This window comes from Mus caroli, unplaced genomic scaffold (genome assembly GCF_978045245.1).
Source record: "Mus caroli unplaced genomic scaffold, Mus_caroli_1 scaffold_8, whole genome shotgun sequence".
NCBI lineage: Eukaryota > Metazoa > Chordata > Mammalia > Rodentia > Muridae > Mus > Mus caroli.
Window position 1 is genome coordinate 135,935,129 of NW_028227263.1, and position 17,894 is coordinate 135,953,022.

The 17,894-nt window shown below is 39.0% G+C and overlaps 3 pseudogenes across 1 annotated transcript; 1 reads left to right on the plus strand and 2 right to left on the minus strand.

The window, feature by feature from the left end:
• Positions 1–17,894, minus strand: part of LOC147003659 (NACHT, LRR and PYD domains-containing protein 4B-like) — a 217,786-nt pseudogene that overhangs the window by 163,944 nt on the left and 35,948 nt on the right.
• Positions 8,162–15,554, plus strand: LOC147003664 (vomeronasal type-1 receptor 4-like; annotated as a pseudogene). The gene is made up of 3 exons (XR_015048022.1): positions 8,162–11,252; positions 12,495–12,551; positions 12,714–15,554. The product of XR_015048022.1 is annotated as a vomeronasal type-1 receptor 4-like (transcript).
• On the minus strand, positions 15,554–16,740 carry LOC147003665 (methionyl-tRNA formyltransferase, mitochondrial pseudogene; annotated as a pseudogene).

Sequence of the window (17,894 nt, forward strand, 5' to 3'; positions counted from 1 at the left end):
CAGTAATCTTCCTCTACTCAAAGGGTAAATAAGCTGGAAAAAAATTAGGGAAATAACACCCTTCATAACAATCACAAATAACATAAAATATCATGGTATGACTATAACTAAGTAACTGAAAGATCTGTATGACAAAAACTTCAAATCCCTGAAATAAGAAATCAAAGAAGACCACAGAAGATGGAAAGATCTCCCATGCTCATAGATTGGTAGGAATAATATAGTAAAAATGGCTATCTTAACAAAAGCAATTTACAGATTCAATGCAATTCCCATCAAAATTTCAACTCAATTCTTCATAGGGTTAAAAAGAACATTTCAGAAATTCATTTGGAATAACAAATAATCTACATTAGCAAAAACTTATTAACAATAAAAGAATATCTGGGGAATCACCATCCCTGACCTGAAGTAATACTATAGAGCAATAGTGATAAATATTGCCTGGTATTGGTATCAAAACAGGTGAGTAGATAAATGGAATGGAATTGAAAGCCTAGAAATTAACCCACACACCTATAGTCACTTGATCTTTGACCAAAAAGCTAATAGCATCCACTGAAAAAAGACAGCATTTTCAATAAATGGTGCTGGTTCAACTGGAGATCTGCATGTAGAAGAATTCATATTGATCCATTCTTTTCTCCTTGTACAAAGCTCAACTTCAAGTGAATCAAGGACCTTCACATAAAGCCATATACACTAAATCTAATAGAAGAGAAAGCGGGGAAGAGCATCAAATACTTGGACACAGGGGAAACCTTCCTGTACAGAACCAATGACTTATGCTTTAAGACCAATAATTGGCAAAACAAATAATCCTATTAAAAAGTGTAGTACAGAACTAAATAGAGAATTCTCAACTGAGGAATCTTTAATGGCTGAGAAGTATTTAAAAATTGTTCAACATCCTTCATCATCAGGGAAATGGAAATCAAAGTGATCCTGAGATTCCATTCACACCAATCAGAATGGCTAAGATAACCCCTAGTGCTCCCAGGGACTAAACCACCAACTAAAGAGTACACATGGAGGGACTCTTGGCTCCACCTGCATATGTAGCATAGGATGGCCTTGTGGGACATCAGTGAGAGGAGAGGCCCTTTGTCCTGTGAAGGATTGATGCCCCACTGTAGGGGAATGCTAGAACAGGGAAGAGGAAGTGGATGAGTTAGTGAGCTGGGAGAGGGGGGATGGGGTAAGGGGGTTCAGAGGGGAAATGAGGAAAGGGGATAACATTTGAAATGTAAATAAAGAAAATATCTAATAAAAAAGCAAAGTCAAAAAATAAAATATCAAGTAGATGGTAAACATAAAGCTGATTGATAATAGAAAAACAAACAAACAAAAAAACAAAACAACAAAAAAAAACCCACAGGTGACATCAGATGTAGGCTAGGATGTGGAGAAAGAGAAACACTCTTCCATTGCCAGTGAGACTGCAAGCTGATTAAAGGTCTTTGGAAAGCAATCTGGCAATTACTCAGAAAATTGTACATAGGACTACCTGAGGAACAAGCTATACCACTACTGGACATATACCCAAAAGATGCTCCAAAATATAAGAGGACACATACTCCACCGTGTTCATAGCAACCTTATTTATCGTAGCCAGAAGCTGGAAACAGCCTAGGTGTCCCTTAATAGAAGAATGGATACAGAAAATGTGGAACATATACACAATGGAGTATAACACAATGCCACGGACCCGGCCCAGTAGGCCCCCCTCAATCCATGGGAATCAGAGTCTCAGAGAGATGGGCATAGAGTTGGCGAGAATGGGGTGAGAAACAGACGCCACACAAGGGAGTGTGTTGGATCTGAATGCATTGTCCCAACGAACAGAAGACTTTTTTATACAGAAGAAAAACAAAAAACCAGGAGAACACATCCTCCAAGTTATAGTGACACAAAACAAAAGGAATGCTTACATCAAAAGATGGCGGGGTCCCTACAGCAAAATCCCCCCTCCCCGCCATCTTTTGATGTATGCAACACAGGGCCCCCAATGGAGAAGCTAGAGAAAGCACCCAAGGAGCTGAAGGGATCTGCAACCCTATAGGTGGAATAACAATATGAACTAACCACTACCCCCAGAGCTCGTATCTCTAGCTGCATATGTAGCAGAAGATGGTCTAGTTGGCCATCACTGGGAAGAAAGGCCCCTTGGTATTGCAAACTTTATATGCCCCAGTATAGGGGAATGCTAGGGTCAAGAAGCAGGAGTGGGTGGGTAAGGGAGCAGGGTGGGGGGAGGGTATAGGGAACTTTTGGGATTGCATTTGAAATGTATATAAAGAAAATATCTAATCAAAAAATCAAAAAAAAAAAAAAGATGGTGGGGAGCAGGCCGAGTTTACCACTTAAAAATGGAGCCAGGTGAATGCTCTGATGCAATGCTAGTCTCTTGTTAAACCCACCACCAGGGGTTCTTTAGTAAATACCTGATTATGTTATTCCTCTAGGCCTAGGGAAGAAACCTGTACCAGGGGAATTCCCTTCCACTAACTCTTTCATGTGACAACCCACCTGTTTGCTAGACCATTGTGTATTCCTGTGTTTGACCTGTGTTTGTCCTAAGTAATCACTATGCAGACCAGCCCAGAGCTTTTCTAGCTCTGTTATTTGTAATGCCTAGTTATTTTCAATGTCTCTACCAAAAGTGAATTTGAATGTTACTGAATAGGTAATATTCTTACTGAATTCCAAGCTCACCATGGCTTCAAGGATTTTCTAGGAACCATTGGAACACTGGTGGAGGTTTACCTATGTCAAAAATCAATCCTTAAAGGCACTTATAATAAAACAATACCGAAAGAGAGCACATGGATTCATACACTAGATTAAAGCAGGGACAGGGTTTGGTATACGGGCTATGGGAATGCCAAAGTTCCAGGAGGCATAGTTTCCTTGAAACACTTCACCTCGTGACTGCTTTCAGGCCTTTAGACCTACCAAGCAGACTACACTGGAGTGGATGTAGCAACACAACAATTAAAAACCATGACTTCATGAAATTCACAGGCAATTGGATGGAACTATAAAATATCATCTTGAGTGAGATAACACAGATACAAAAGATCACACATGGTATGTACTCACTAATAAGTAGATATTAGACCAAAAGCTCACAATGCTAGTGATACAACCCACAGACCATATGGAGCATAGAAGGAAGGAAGATGCTTTGGATGCTTCTTCAGTCCTTTATTGAGGGGGAAACAGGATGATTGTGGGAGGTAGAGGGAGAGGGGGATCTTGGACAGAGAGAGGAGGGGGAAGAAATAAGGGGTGCAGTATTAGGAACTGGAGGAGATGTTACAGAGGTACAGAGGGTAGGAAATCGAACAAAATTATGTAGCAGGGGAGGTAAGGAACTGGGGATAGCTCCACTGTGGGATCCCAGACACCAGGGCAATGTGAGGCTCCAGGGATCCCTTAGCTGGAATATGCAGAGAAGGAGGAGATAGAACCTGTTGAGGTAGGCATGGCTTCTGGTTGAGGGATGGTGCCATCCACCATGTCCAAGTTTTTTAACTCAGAAATGTTCCTGTACAAAGGAAGAACAGGGACAAAAAATGGAACAGAGACTGGAGGAGGGGCCAACCAGGGACTTCTCTACCTGGGGATACATCATGTCTCAGACATCAAACCCAACACTGTTGCCATGATGAAGAGACACTTGCTGACAGAAACTTAAATGTGGTGGTTCTTTGGAAGTTTTGGCCAGCAACTGACGAATACAAATGTGGATACTTGGAGGCAACCATCACGCTGACTTCAAAGAACATTGTTGGGAAGCTGGCAGAAGGACTGGAGGAGTGGAGGGGGATTGCAACCCCATTGGAATAGGTTTCGACATAGTTTGGTATGACCACCCAGTTCTCCCAGTGTCTAGACCACCAACCAAGGAGTATACATTGAGGGATCCATGTCTCCAGATACATACCACCTTCATTCTGCTAAATACAGACAATAAAACTGACCCCTAAGGTCTTATTTTTATAATGGTGGATTAGTACATCTTGCAGCCCTCATAAATGAAAGTACTGTTTGCAGTCTAAGTGATTCATACCAAGACACACAATCAGACCCATATCAGAGAATGGCCTTACCTGACAGCAAAGGGAGGGGAGTCCCTTTGTTCCGGGGAGGTTTGATGCCACAGCATAGGGGGATGCTGGAGCAGTGGGATGGGAGAGTGTGGGAGGGTGGGGGAATCACCCTCATATAGGCAAGAGGAGGAAGGAAGGTGGATGTGGGATGAGGGCTGGGGGAGGGGTAAACAGGAAGTGGGATATCATTTGAGATGTAAAAGGATGGAATGATTAATTAAAAAAAAAAGAAAAGAAATAAACTGAAAAAATCAATATCAATTCCAATAGCTTGTACTATTTAGGAATCAATTATCTCTAGAGACTAAGAGCCCATTATTAAAAATATTATATACTTGACTAACAGAGCATAAAGAAATCTTCTGATCACCATAAAACTTTGTCTACTAGATAGTTTCAAATTGCTGGAAATAATAATGAATATTACCTTGGTATGGACCCTGACAGGTATAACAACAACAAGCTGGTGCAATAGTGTTATAAATATCATGAGAGTAACCAACCAATTTAAGGTTGAATTCCACTTCACAAGATGGAACTTATATATGTTAACAATTTAAGGAACTAGAACATGTAGCTGGAGAGGACAAAGACCCAGAGACGAATTTACCACCTTCATTCTGCTAAATACAATAAAACTGACCCCTAAGGTCTTATTTTTATAATGGTGGATTAGTACATCTCTCAGCCCTCATGAATGAAAGTACTGTTTGTAGTCTAAGTGATTTATACCGAGGCCCACAATCATTAAAGATGCTGAGAATAAGAGACATTGGAGGCCACAGCTAAAAATAAGACATCTATTTGATACCTCTTCCTCTCAACACTCAGGGATGATCATGCAGGAAAAGACAAAAAGTGTGCAATAACCACAGTTGGCAAGTGATTTCAAGCAAAGATGTTTTGTAAAGACAAAACAGGACACTTGCACATGAGATTTCACTTGTTATAACAGTATGCACAAACCTTCAAAAAACCGAACCTGACAAAATTCCAGCAGACAGGAGGTTGTCAAGATATACCACTCCTAACTGAAGAGTTATTGACCAGAGAATGTGTCTCTTGCGCGCGTCCGACTCGACCAGCAAGAACGACACTGCAACAGGATCCTTCTGCACGCGTTTATTGGGAGAGCTTGATTGCAGAGGCGAAAAGACCCTCAGCCCAGCCCTGGTGCTGCTTTATATAGGCCTAGGAGAGGCGTGTCTCACACCCGGATTGTGTTGTGTTTGGTTGATACTTACAACCTCATTTGCATTCTTACATCTGATTGGTTACTTTCTCTCTTATCTGATTGGTTACTTTCTCTCTCTTCTGATTGGTTACTTTCTCTCTCTTCTGATTGGTCAATTTCTCTCTCTTCTGATTGGTTACTTTCTATCTTATCTGATTGGTTACTTTCTCTCTTATCTGATTGGTTACTTTCTCTCTCTTCTGATTGGTTACTTTCTCTCTCTTCTGATTGGTCAATTTTGGTCAATTCTCAAAACCTCATCTTGGCAAAAAACTTTCCTGCCTATGTATGCGTGGTGGCCAGCAGAAGCCTGTGCCACTCTGCAACAGCACATGTGGCTTCCCACATGTGTCCTGTGTTTTTGTTTTGTTTTGTTTTGTTTGACTCAAAATTTGCAAGGATATCCCCACACTTTCATAGATGCCCTGTACTAGCCACACATTATTATCACAAATTAGAATTAATGATTTGTTGGTGTTGTTATTATTTATCTATTTATCTATTTATTTATTTACATTCCAAATGTGTCCCTGTTCCTCGTCACATCCCAGATTCTCTTCCAACCTCCCCATATCCTTCTTCATCATCTTCATCATCTTTGTTGTTATACTTGTCTTAGTTGTTGTTGATGTCCTCCCTCTCCTTGGTTGTTGTCATCATTGTCATTTCCTCCTCCTCCTCCTTCTTCTTCCATTTTTTTTTAAATTAGAGGGGATAATGAAGGATGAATTTGACTAAAATACATTTAGATGTATGAAATACTCAGATACATTTAAGTATTAATTGTTCTAAATGTTTTCTTTTTAAAATTAAATTGATTTGGTTTGGAAGAAGTCAGAGAATCCTGAATTCAATGGGACTTACAAATTTTTCTAAACTTCTCAATCTGACCTCAAAGTTTCTAGAACCTTCTACTGACTGACACAAGTTTAAAAACATTTCTGTCCTTTTCACTCACCTGTTAGCTGTTGAATTATACTTGTCAGTCATCCTCCAGGGTTCATGAAAACTTAGCATCTTTTCAAAGCACATAGTCCCTTAAGAGATATCCATGAGAAACTTTTTAGTTTTAAGACTTTTTAACTCTTAACTTCAAGACTTTTAAGTGTCTTTTTTAATTAGCAACTGGGGAAAGTTTCATGAATAATGTTGCCTCCCTAAGTCAGTGCTGTTATTGTCATTGCAGGTGAAATGAAAATTGTCATTCTGGAGGGAGGTTAAGTCACAGAGTCACAGACCTTTCTCTTAGGCTTCAACTGTCTGTGTCTCCCATGGTGCTGGTTATATACACTGAGTCAGGATATATACATGGAGCCCAACATTCTGCAGAGGTAAGAAGCCAGGTGAGTATTCTTTATTTCAGAATTTGTTGTAGAGCCAGCAAAGAAGAAAAGCATGTGAAAGTCCTCATGTCTGATAATGGCAACCTGGGGTATAAACACATCTATGGAACAGATAGACAAGGCACAAGTATAATTCAACAGCTAACAGGTGAGTGAAAAGGACAGAAATGTTTTTAAACTTGTGTCAGTCCTTGTTGGTTCTTACTATAATATAAGCTCCCCACTGAGGGTGACTGTGGGTAACACCAGGGAAATGCAGCCTGTCTGTGAATATGTTTAAGGACTGTGGTAATACATCAATGTGATAATTCAAGTTATCTTACATTATGTGTAGAATAATGTTGCAGATATTATTATAATAGGTGAACTTATCCTGGATTCACAACATAGTAAACATTCGTATGAAAATATAAGAAGTATACAACCATGGGAAGATACAGGATGTGAATATGTTCTGGAGTAAAATGTATTTTTATATGAATTTTTTATGTGAATTTGTCAGTAATTTTATGAGTTATAGAGACAGTAACTGTATTGTATGAACCCTGATACAATAACTGGTTTGAATCCTCTCTCTTAAATTGCGAAGAGATGACTGAATTGAAGTTGAAGACTTAATATAACAGCAATGTTATCAAATGTATCTTGAGTTTAGTCATACTCTAAAGTTAATCATAACCTCATTATGGTTTCCAGTGCTGTTTTGTTGTTGCTAATGGAATGCAGGGCAATATACATGGAAAGTTAAGGCTCTACCCCACAGCTATGTTTATCTACACATGTAGTTCTTTATTTCAGTTTGGAAAATATTTATCTTTCCACATATTTCCAAGGTTTGTTTCTCTTCTATTTGGATGCATTGCCAATTTTATTATAATAGGTTCATTAATATAAGAAGTAAGGACAGCCTGAGCTATAAAGAGAAACCCTGTCTCGAAAAACCAAAAAAAAAAAAAAAAAAAAAAAGAAGTAGCTTGTATAGAATTTTAAATAAGATATTTTAGTAACATAATTTGATCTAAAGCTATTTCAGCACACTTTATTTTTGATGTTGTGCTTTGTACAAAATAATGGTGTTACTAATTCAACTGTAACACTAGAGCTTTTACTCCTAAATGATAACTATGCTTTTTTTTTTCTTGTGAAGCCATAAATACCAGGCCTTGTCAGATGAAACTGGGATGGGACAACTTTTTCTCAGGCAAGATCATAGTAGAACACTATATTTTATTATTATCTCAAAAGTTGTATAAGTACTTGTCATCTGCCTATGAAATCAGATGTTATGTGAAAATGAAAACGCATGTGAAAGATTAATTCTTTATTTGTTTTTTCTTTATATTCATGAATGTTTTGCCTGCATATATATATATATATATGAGAATGCAGTCCGTGGAGAGGACAAAAGATCGTGCAGGACAGCCCTCTAACTTGAGTCACAGGCAGTGTGAGCCACCATATAGGTACTGAAAACTAAACCCAGGTCCCCTTTAACAGCAGCAAGTTTTCTTTACTACTGGGTGATGCCTCTTGTCTCCCATAATGAAAATTTTCCAAAGCCAAAAGCATGCAATAAAATACCAACAAAGTGAAAAAAAATGTCAAGTGAGGATTACAATTTGCACAGAAAGCTGGAGTATGGTCATGACTTTGTGAGCACAGACCGTGTTTGTACCACACTAATCATTTTCAAGAACTTCAACCCTCTACTTTTGACAGTAAGAGCTTTGGGATTTACAGAAACCTTATACCTTATGTTTCTAGATTCTAGCCTTGACATGGGAAATAAAGCTACTGTCCATGTCAGACAGTTAACACTGTCAAAGAAAGTATAAATCTTAGAGGACAACAGTTATTCATAAATTGTTATCACTGCTGTTCATTTATATACTCAATTAATAAAAATCACACCTGCTATTTCTTATAGCATCCAGGATATATGAGAACAGAGTACATAAGAATCAGAAGAAAACAACCATGAAGTCTAATCTGTTATCCATAGAAAGGGAGCAATCTAACATTAAATATGGACATGGATCTTTATCATGGCCCATTTCAGTGTACTGTGAAAATTAGGGAACACTCTATCTGAATTGCCTGCTTTTAAGAGTCTTTAGAACAAGAAAAGAAAGTACCTCTCATAATGTGACTTATGAGGTCACTGAAAATGGGTCTGATGTGGTCAGTGTGAGAACTTTCAAAGCAAAGAAATTGAGGGAAGCAAATTAACATATTGTCTGGAGAAGAAATTTACACATATGAGCCAATTTAAGTTAAATTCATTCCTGACTTTCTTGCTATGCCATTACTAGGATCATGCTAGTCTTTTTGGTGGGTATGTCAATGAATATAAGGGATTGAATGATGATAGAACATGATCAGGCATGATTGTGAGATCTGTGCACAATAGAGGAAGCTTTTGATGTCTCATTCACTGAGTGGCATAGAATTGTGTTCACTGTCAGGAGATGAATCAAATCAGGGGAACAGCAGCACTAGTATACATCTTTTTGTTCCCTGTAGATTCACACTATTATCAGGTAAGAGAATTTGAGTGGTACAGATTGATAAGCATACAATGAAAATATATAATTTTTAAAAATATATTACCATTAGACATTCAACTGTAAACAAAATAAAACGAAGGGAATATTTACCAGTGATGATATTTTATTTCAGTAGATATGACCACACTGTGCTTTTGAGTGCAGAATACTATGGCTATGAAGATAAAGAGGCATTTCCAGATTGAGCTCAGTGACCTCACAGATCTGAGCACAGGAGTGGTACCATACTGTGGTGATGCTGGTTACTGTTTCCTTCTATTAATATTGCTTCTTACCTACATTCTTTTCTACATTGAATGCAGATGATAAACACTTCTCAAACACATTGTGCACATAGTTCTTAATCATTATCGGTTAAGGAGTCTCAAATGTTATAGCAGCTTTTAGAATGTCAATAATTGTGAGCAAATTTTGCTACCTACGTGTTGCCAGTTGGTTCCACTGGAATCATCCCTCTGGAAATGTAAATGTCCTGTCATTAAGAACAACTTGAGGTAGGTAAAACTTTAAAAAAACTTCTAAGTTATAGGCATAGTGACTTTATGCACTCAGTAAATGTTACCTTTGTGTTATACAAATGCTTATTTCTCTGTTCTCAGATCTTGTTTCAATTTGGACATGGCATTGAAATGCTTATGTGAAGAATATCCTGTCTCAATTCTTACCATATATTCTTTGCCTTGTCAATACATGTTGATCATCCAATGGCTGAGTAGAAGAGAGAATAGAACTGGACTTCTACTATCTAGGGCAAAGAGAGAGGGGGGCAGAGAGACAGACACAGAGACAGAGAGACAGAGACAGAGACAGGGAAAGAAAGAGAGGGAGGAAGAAGATTCAGTTTGAGCGGCAAAGAGTAAGTACTTTATAAGAGTTCAGTTGAAGCATTGAAGGACCCAAATGCAAGTATCTTGGGTAATTTGGCTGGGAGGTAACCAGATTAGTTTAGGGGGTTAATATAGATCAAATGACTGCCCAGGTATTATGGTAAAGCTTTAAAATAAATCTAAGTCTTTCTGTGTCGTTAGTGGGGAACTAGCTAGGATAAAGAAGTACAGTCACAGTATTAATTTCCAACCTACATTTATATGAAAATTAACATTTATACCAGGGATGTTGACTTTTTACTTGTCCTATGTTGGGTTCTGTGTATCCTAAATTATCTCACATTTCCTATAGCTATGTTCATCATATGGGGAACTTTAAAATATTCCCTAGAAGCCTGTTGTTGTATTCTTAGTGCTGGCACTTGGGAGGAAGATGCAGGGGGATCTCTCTGAGCTTGAGTAAATCTTGGTCTATATAGCAAATGCCAGGAAACATTGACAGACCATGTATAGAGCAAACAAACAAAACTCCAACAAGAATAATAACAAAAACTAAGCTTCCAATGATATTGGTTTTTCACATGTTATCTCTTTGAAAGTGTATATCTGAAATGATATCATATATCCTGTGTATCATGGTAAGATGGAGCATCAAACATATAGAGAATGGGTTTATGATACCGTTGTAACAATCTTTAAGTGGATTCACACATCAGTAAGCATAAGTGTTCACAAGTATTGGAGGGTGTATGTTGAGATTATGGTCTCATACTATGATTCCATAAGGTTCAAGTACATTTACCAGCTCCATTCATCCAGAAACATAGCTAAATTACCCACAATCTCTTTTTCCTTCCTTTCTTCTCATTTTTCTTCATGTATCTTTCCTTCCTTCTTTCCCTCCCTTCTTTGCTCCTTGCATCCTGTCTTTCTTTTGTTATTTCTTTCTTTTCTTATTTCCTTTCTTTCTTTTTTGTTCATGACATGCACTAATAAAACAAAAATAGTAACCCTCTCAAGAGATTTTTACAGGTAAAGCATAATGTGGAACACAGTAGTGTTGTGGCCCGACCAGCAGTCTGCAACGTGAACGGTTTAACTGAGGATGGCAGCTCGAGCTGAAAAGAGAGGAAGCTAGACAGGGAGGGAGAAGGAACGAGGCCAAGGCAAGATCATCCTGTTTAAAGCCCAATTTTACTAGTTTCCACATCCAGTTATAAAGGAAGGGGGAGGGAACCCGATTTCCCGCCAAACAATCTCGGGATCAAGTAACAGGTTGAACACGTGTGTGTGTGTGTGTGTGTGTGTGTGTGTGTGTGTGTGTGTGTGTGTGTCTCCAAGCAGCGGCATGGTCCAGCAGTAGGCGTGGCAGAACGAATGAGCAGGAAGCTCCACCCCTGAGCAGACAGGTTCCAGGCTGGGTGAGGGAGAGTCTACACAGTAGATAGAGTGAAAAAAATATTATAAAGTTCTCAACAGTTCCCTTTAACTTTAACCAAATCAGATCTGTTTCATTTTTGAATGTAGTAGACTCATTAGTAACATTCATGAGACTGGGCCACATTTTACTTGTATGTGGCTTTTATAAATGCACAACCCCAACAACTATTGTATATGTTGAAGTTTTTCTTAGTCTACATGATTTTTGGAATGTGTGAATTTGTGAGATTGCATCAAATCAGAAGCCTTTTCTCACTAAGTCCCATGACCTGAGTGAGTGTGTGTGTGTGTGTGTGTGTGTGACTTTTCAGTTCTTAATTTGTCACTTGTACTATCATTCTAATATATTATACAATTTAAGAATTTTATTATTGAGTTTAATAATTTTTAGTTATTGAAGATAAATATAAGTTCGTGGCAACTCAAAGGCCACTGTGCTCAACAAAACTTCACATCTAGTGCCTGTATTTAGCAGGCTTGATGACTGCCTAGAGCAAAAATTTTTTACAGAATATGCTAGAATGCATTTTACATCTAGATTTTAAAGGCAAAAAGCCTGAAAAAAACTACATCCTGATTGGAATTTGTTATAAGGAATCAAAGCAATCAAGCAGTAGTACAGAATCATGTTTTATGCAGTTAGCTTTGGCATTTTGACCTTCATTGTATACAACTGAGGTAAGTCCTTTTTTGTGAGTCTGTTCATGGAGGATTTAGAAATGAGAGGGTAAATTTCAGATTAAATCCAACAGGACCCAAGCAGAAAAAAGACAGAGGAAACATTGATCCTTCAGAAGACTAAAGATATATTCTAAGTGATGTTAGCTATTTCTCATTACTTATGACTTGATTTCAGATGAATTATCCATCTGAATAAAACACTATTGTTTTATTAAGGAAAACTGACCATGCTTCAGAGAGTATATAAGCAACACAATTTGAACAGCATTTTTTTTTCTTTCCTTCAGGTGAGGTTAAAATGCAATGTGGTGGATATGGGAAGTGTAAAAATGAATGTGATCAGGGTAAAGTATATGAAACTCCCAAATGAATGAAAATATTTTGTTGCAAAAAATGGAGAATTGCTTTATTTAAGTTTTGTGGTTTTTACTGAAGTTGATTTCTATATATATTCTGAATAGTCCTGTTTGTTAATATTGACTATCACTTTTCCTCCTTTCTCATAGGCCAGTATCACATTATCCTGAGTGTGGCACATTCTAGAAAACTTGACATATCTCCTTTTATTGATACATACATTCTCAGATATTGAGTAATCCTACAGTAACAAGCATGGAAAGTAATAACTCCTTTCAACGATTTTGGCATGAGGGTTTTGTTGTTGTTTTTAATGTGGTCTATGTTGGCCTTGTACTTGCAAGTATAAAGAATCCTCTACTTTATCCTCTTACTGACTCCATTGATTAAAGGTGTCCTCATTCACCACAGTCTAGAACCAGATGCCATTATTCATTTGACCAGAAAAATACAGTGGCTATATTGTAAAGGAAACTGTGCTGAATCACAAAATGGACTTCTGGAATCTGGCAATCAGAATTATTTTCTTATCACAAACTGCGACTGGAATTCTGGGAAATGTTTTCCTTATTTTCTACTATCTAGTCCTTTACTACAGAGAATGTACATTAAAGCCCACAGATTTGATTTTAATGAATCTACTGGCAGCCAATCTGGTGATACTTCTCTCTATAGGTGTGCACCAAACAATGGCAATATGGGGATTGAAGGAGTTCTTGAATCATTTAGAATGTGAGCTTCTATTGTTCATTCAAGGATTTAGTCGAAGTATGTCCATTTGCACCATCTGTCTCTTGAGTGTTTTCCAAACCCTGTCCCAAGAAATTTTGTTGGAAGTATTATAAATCCAAAGCAGCCAAGTACATTGGCAGTTGCACTTCCCTACTCTGGGTCTTGCACGTGTTGATTAATTTCATTTTCTTTCTGTACACATTTATCAAAAGAAATAACACAAATGTGACAAGGACACGAGATTTTGGGTACTGTTCACATACAGGGAGTGATGACATCAGTGACTTAATTTATGCAGCTTTGGTGGTATGCCCTGAAGTCTTTTTTTCTGTGCTTACTGTCTTTACAAGTGTCTCCATGATTGTCATTCTGTACAGACACAAGAAGAGGGTTCAACACATCCGTAGCACTCATGGTTCCAGTCGATATTCCCCAGAGTCCAGGGCCACTCAAAATATCCTCACAGTGGTGTCTACTTTTCTGGCCTTTTGTTCTCTCACCACCATCTTAAGAGGCTGTGTAGCTCTTTTTCATGGTCACAGTTGGTGGCTGATGAATATTAATCACCTCACTTCTCTGTGTTTCCCCACTTTTGCACCCTTTGTTCTTATGAGTCATTACTCCATTGTATCTAGACTCAGTTTGGTCTGGTTAAGAAAAAAAAAATCTCATAATTCTCTTATTGCCCAATTGTTTACTCACTCTTAACCCTAATAGGTCAATAAAGAACATTAAGAGAGTCATTCCTTGTCTTTCTAAGATTAATCATGTATGGTGAAAGGGTGTTTATTTGTATCACCTGCCTCTTGAGTGTCTTCCAGACAATGACCTTCAGTACAACGAAATCCCTTTGGAAGGGTCATAAAGACAAATCTGCCAAGACCATGAACTATTCCATTTCCCTTCTCTTGGTCTTGCACACATGGCTCAACTTCATTTCCTTTGTGTACACATTCATCAGGAATGGACAAATGTGACAAGAATATGAGGTTTTCGATAGTATTCCATTACAGGGACTGATGACATGAGTTGACTCATTCTCTACTCGATTTGTCTCATTGTACTCTTCAACTTACAGCTACTACAGTTTTTCCTTTGTGTGGATGATGTGCAAGGAAGCTAGTAAACCAACTATCCATAAAGCTTGCCTTCTTGTGGCTTTCATGCTATCAAGTATTCTTGATTGTCTGATTGCAGCACAGACATCTGGTGGGTAGTACATTTTAACTGCAAGGCAAACTAAAACCATGGCTGGTCATAAACTTGTAATTCATGTGACCCTTGTCCTAGGACAGCTGTTCTGGCCTACACCAGTATCAGAAAACTGCTTAAGTAATAATTCCCAGGGCCTTTGTTTGTACTTTTGCCAGAAGCAATGTTAATTGGTTGTTCATGATCTTGTAGAAACAATCCTCCACAAAGGCATTATCCCTAGCCACTGAGAGCAAAATGTTGATTTAGATCTTTCACCTTGTACCAAAACTGATAGAAAATGAATGATTTTTTAAGTCATCCTGGCACTGTTTATTAGTATTTCTTCTTTGCCCTGTTATTAAACATAGATTGTTTTCTCATACAATATAACCATAATACAGCTTCCTCTCCCTCTGCCTCTTCCAGTTTCTTCCTACCTCTTCACTCATCTTGATCAACTCCCTTTCTATCTCTCATTAGAAAAGAGCAACAGGCTTCTGTGAGAAACAAAAAAGCATAAAAACACAATATATGATAATAAACAAAAACTATCATATTGAAGTTAGTCATGACAAGCTAACAGAGAAACAAAAAGTCCTTGAAAGAAGGCAGCAGAATCAAGGAGTCATATTTCCACATATAGAAGTCCCATAGAAGTATGAAACTAAAGTTATAGTGCATATTCTGAGACTAGGTAAGCCCGGTGATTGCTGATTTAGTCTTATTGAGTTCATATGAGCTTTTTATAGTGGGAGATTGTCTCCTGATATCCTCTGTCTCCCCCATCTCCATCTTTTCTTCCTCCAGTCTCTTCGGCTAGAATCTGGATTCCTGACCCTTAAGTAGAGAAATTTAAAGGAGACATCTCTTTTTTTTTTTTTTTTTAGGCTGAACATTATAAATACAAATTTTATTTAAACTTCTTGTGTGATTCAAGTAGAAAAGTTCACCCTTGACTGCTACACACAATGGAGAGCGAAAGACTTTTGCCTCCTGACAACCACTTCTCTTTTTCCCACACTGTCATCTTCTTGCTTGTAAATCAAGCTTTTAATAAATTACAAGTGTGTAATAGGTCCTTGTCCGTGGTCTTTCTAGCTACTTAATGCACTGTTGCATAGCAACAACTTTGTTTTCTGCTGCATCTTTGTTGGAAGTCTGAGAGTCTGAAATCTGCACTGGCTTGGGTGAGCGTGGGAATTTTTCTGGTACCACGCATCAAGCCATCCTTACAGTGAACCAGCAGCATTTGTGATGGTCTGTGGTACACCACGGACCCCGGATTTAAAGTGTGTCCTGTTAATTTCAGATCAGCAAGGATGGAGTTGTTAACTTCTACGAGATCCAGAAGTTTAACTGTGTTCTCCATCCAGAGCATCTGCAGTGGGACTATATCCCCAATGGCAAGGTGAAGTCTGAGTACTTGCTCTGAGGTTTGCTCCTCCCACTTGACACAGCTGGTGCCAGCAGAGACCTTGGGGGCATATGTCACTCCCTCAGCTGGCTGAGGCCTTCCATTGTTCAGACTTTCAGGCAACTTTTCCTGAGATAAGCTGAGATAAGCATGTTGGCGCCAAGTTTTGACAACACTGCTTCCAATTCCTTTGATGTGCTCTTGGGAGGCACAGGGATGGTTTCCTGCTGGAGAATTGGGCCTATATCAAATCTTTTGGGTCTAATTTGCATAATCGTTACACCAGTGACAGTGTCTCCATGAAGCACCCTGTGGATTATCAGAGCGGGACCACGCCACCTCGGGAGGCAACTGGGGTGCACATTCAGTATGCCATCAAAAGCCGGCCAAAGGAAGCCACTACCCCAACGTCATATTCTCCAGATCCCACGTCGGGCCACTTGTTCACCGGGAGCTGAGACTGAATAGCATATTGCTTCACAGGTAGTCCTTTGGGGGATAGCGAAGGCACTGTGACAACCTCCAGTTTCTCAATTAGCTTTTCCTCTTTGCTGTCTCTGGCGGCGTGCAGCGCCCACAGCGTTTCCCGGGCAAAGTGGTCAGTGCGGAGGAACAGCACCCGCCAAGGCGGCTTCTCGCGGACTCGGGAGCCTCGGCCATCCTTCCTGTGGAACCTGGCGGGTGCCTGACAGGAACAGCGTGGCCTCCTTCCCGTCAGCCACCGACCCCAGCAGCGCCACGGAAGGAGCATCACCTCCAAGACATCTCATTTAAACCTGTATGTTCCATGACAAACTCTCTCTACCTCCCTCTCTCTCTGTCTCTGTGTGTGTGTGTGTGTGTGTGTGTGTGTGTGTGTGTGTGTGTGTGTGCGCATGTGTGCACGTTCCCACACTCTGGTTCAGTGGTTCTTTGGATTTGCTCTCACCTATATCAGCATGAAGCCTGTGTGATCATGGCTGAGAAAGGCACTGACCTATGAACATAGCAGAATATCATTAGGTATCATTTTTTCTTCTTATAGATCAGTAGTATTTGCATTTAGTCTAGGTCCCTGGGTTATACAGACTGTAGATTTTGTTCTACCAATCAATGTCAGGTATGACTTCCAAATCATGGTGTTAGACTTCAAATCAGACATTGCCTGCTTACTCCTACGAGGTTCATGTCCCCATTGCCCTAGCATCTTGCAGATAGATAGATCACAGGTTGTGCGCATGGTGTGATGTTCACTTTTCTCTTTTGGTACCCTGCAGAATAATTTTCAGTGTCACAGACACCAGTTTGACCTCATAATATTCAGTGATTTGTGTGATGGCTAGATCAATGGGGTCATTTGTACATTTGTGAAAAGTAATCTATTTTCTGACAATAGCCTTGAATGTTTGGGAATTTCCATGGGACATTTTTGGCCAACAACTCAATTGGGTAAAATCCAGTATGAGTACTGGATATTTTGTTTTGGGCATGAGATGGGTAGTTGCGGTTCCTCTTCCCTCATTATTTGGAGACTTCATTAGGATGGCATTCTGATAATATAGCAAGTTTCCACAGAAACAGATTTCCATGCTGCCCATCAAAGTCCCTTAAATTCTAGATGTCTCTCTTCTAATTCCCTTCATCAAACCCATCTGCTCTCCTATTTCCCACCTGATCCTCCTAATCATGTCCTCCCCCCCCCCCTCCTGGCTCCAGTCTACTCACTAAATCTATTCTATTTCTTTCTCCTAGGGACATGTGTCTCCCCTAATACTTTCCTCTATTCCCACCCTCTCTGTTTCTGTGGACTATAGACTAGACATTATTTATTTAAAATTCATATCCAGGTATATGTTAATATTTACCAGATTTATCTTTCTGGGTCTGAGTTACCTCATTTGGGATATTTTTTATTTCATCACTTGTCTGAAAATTTAACAATCTCATTGTTTCAAGAGCTGCATATTACTACATTGTGTAAATATTCTTTATTCACCTTCCTTTTGAGGAA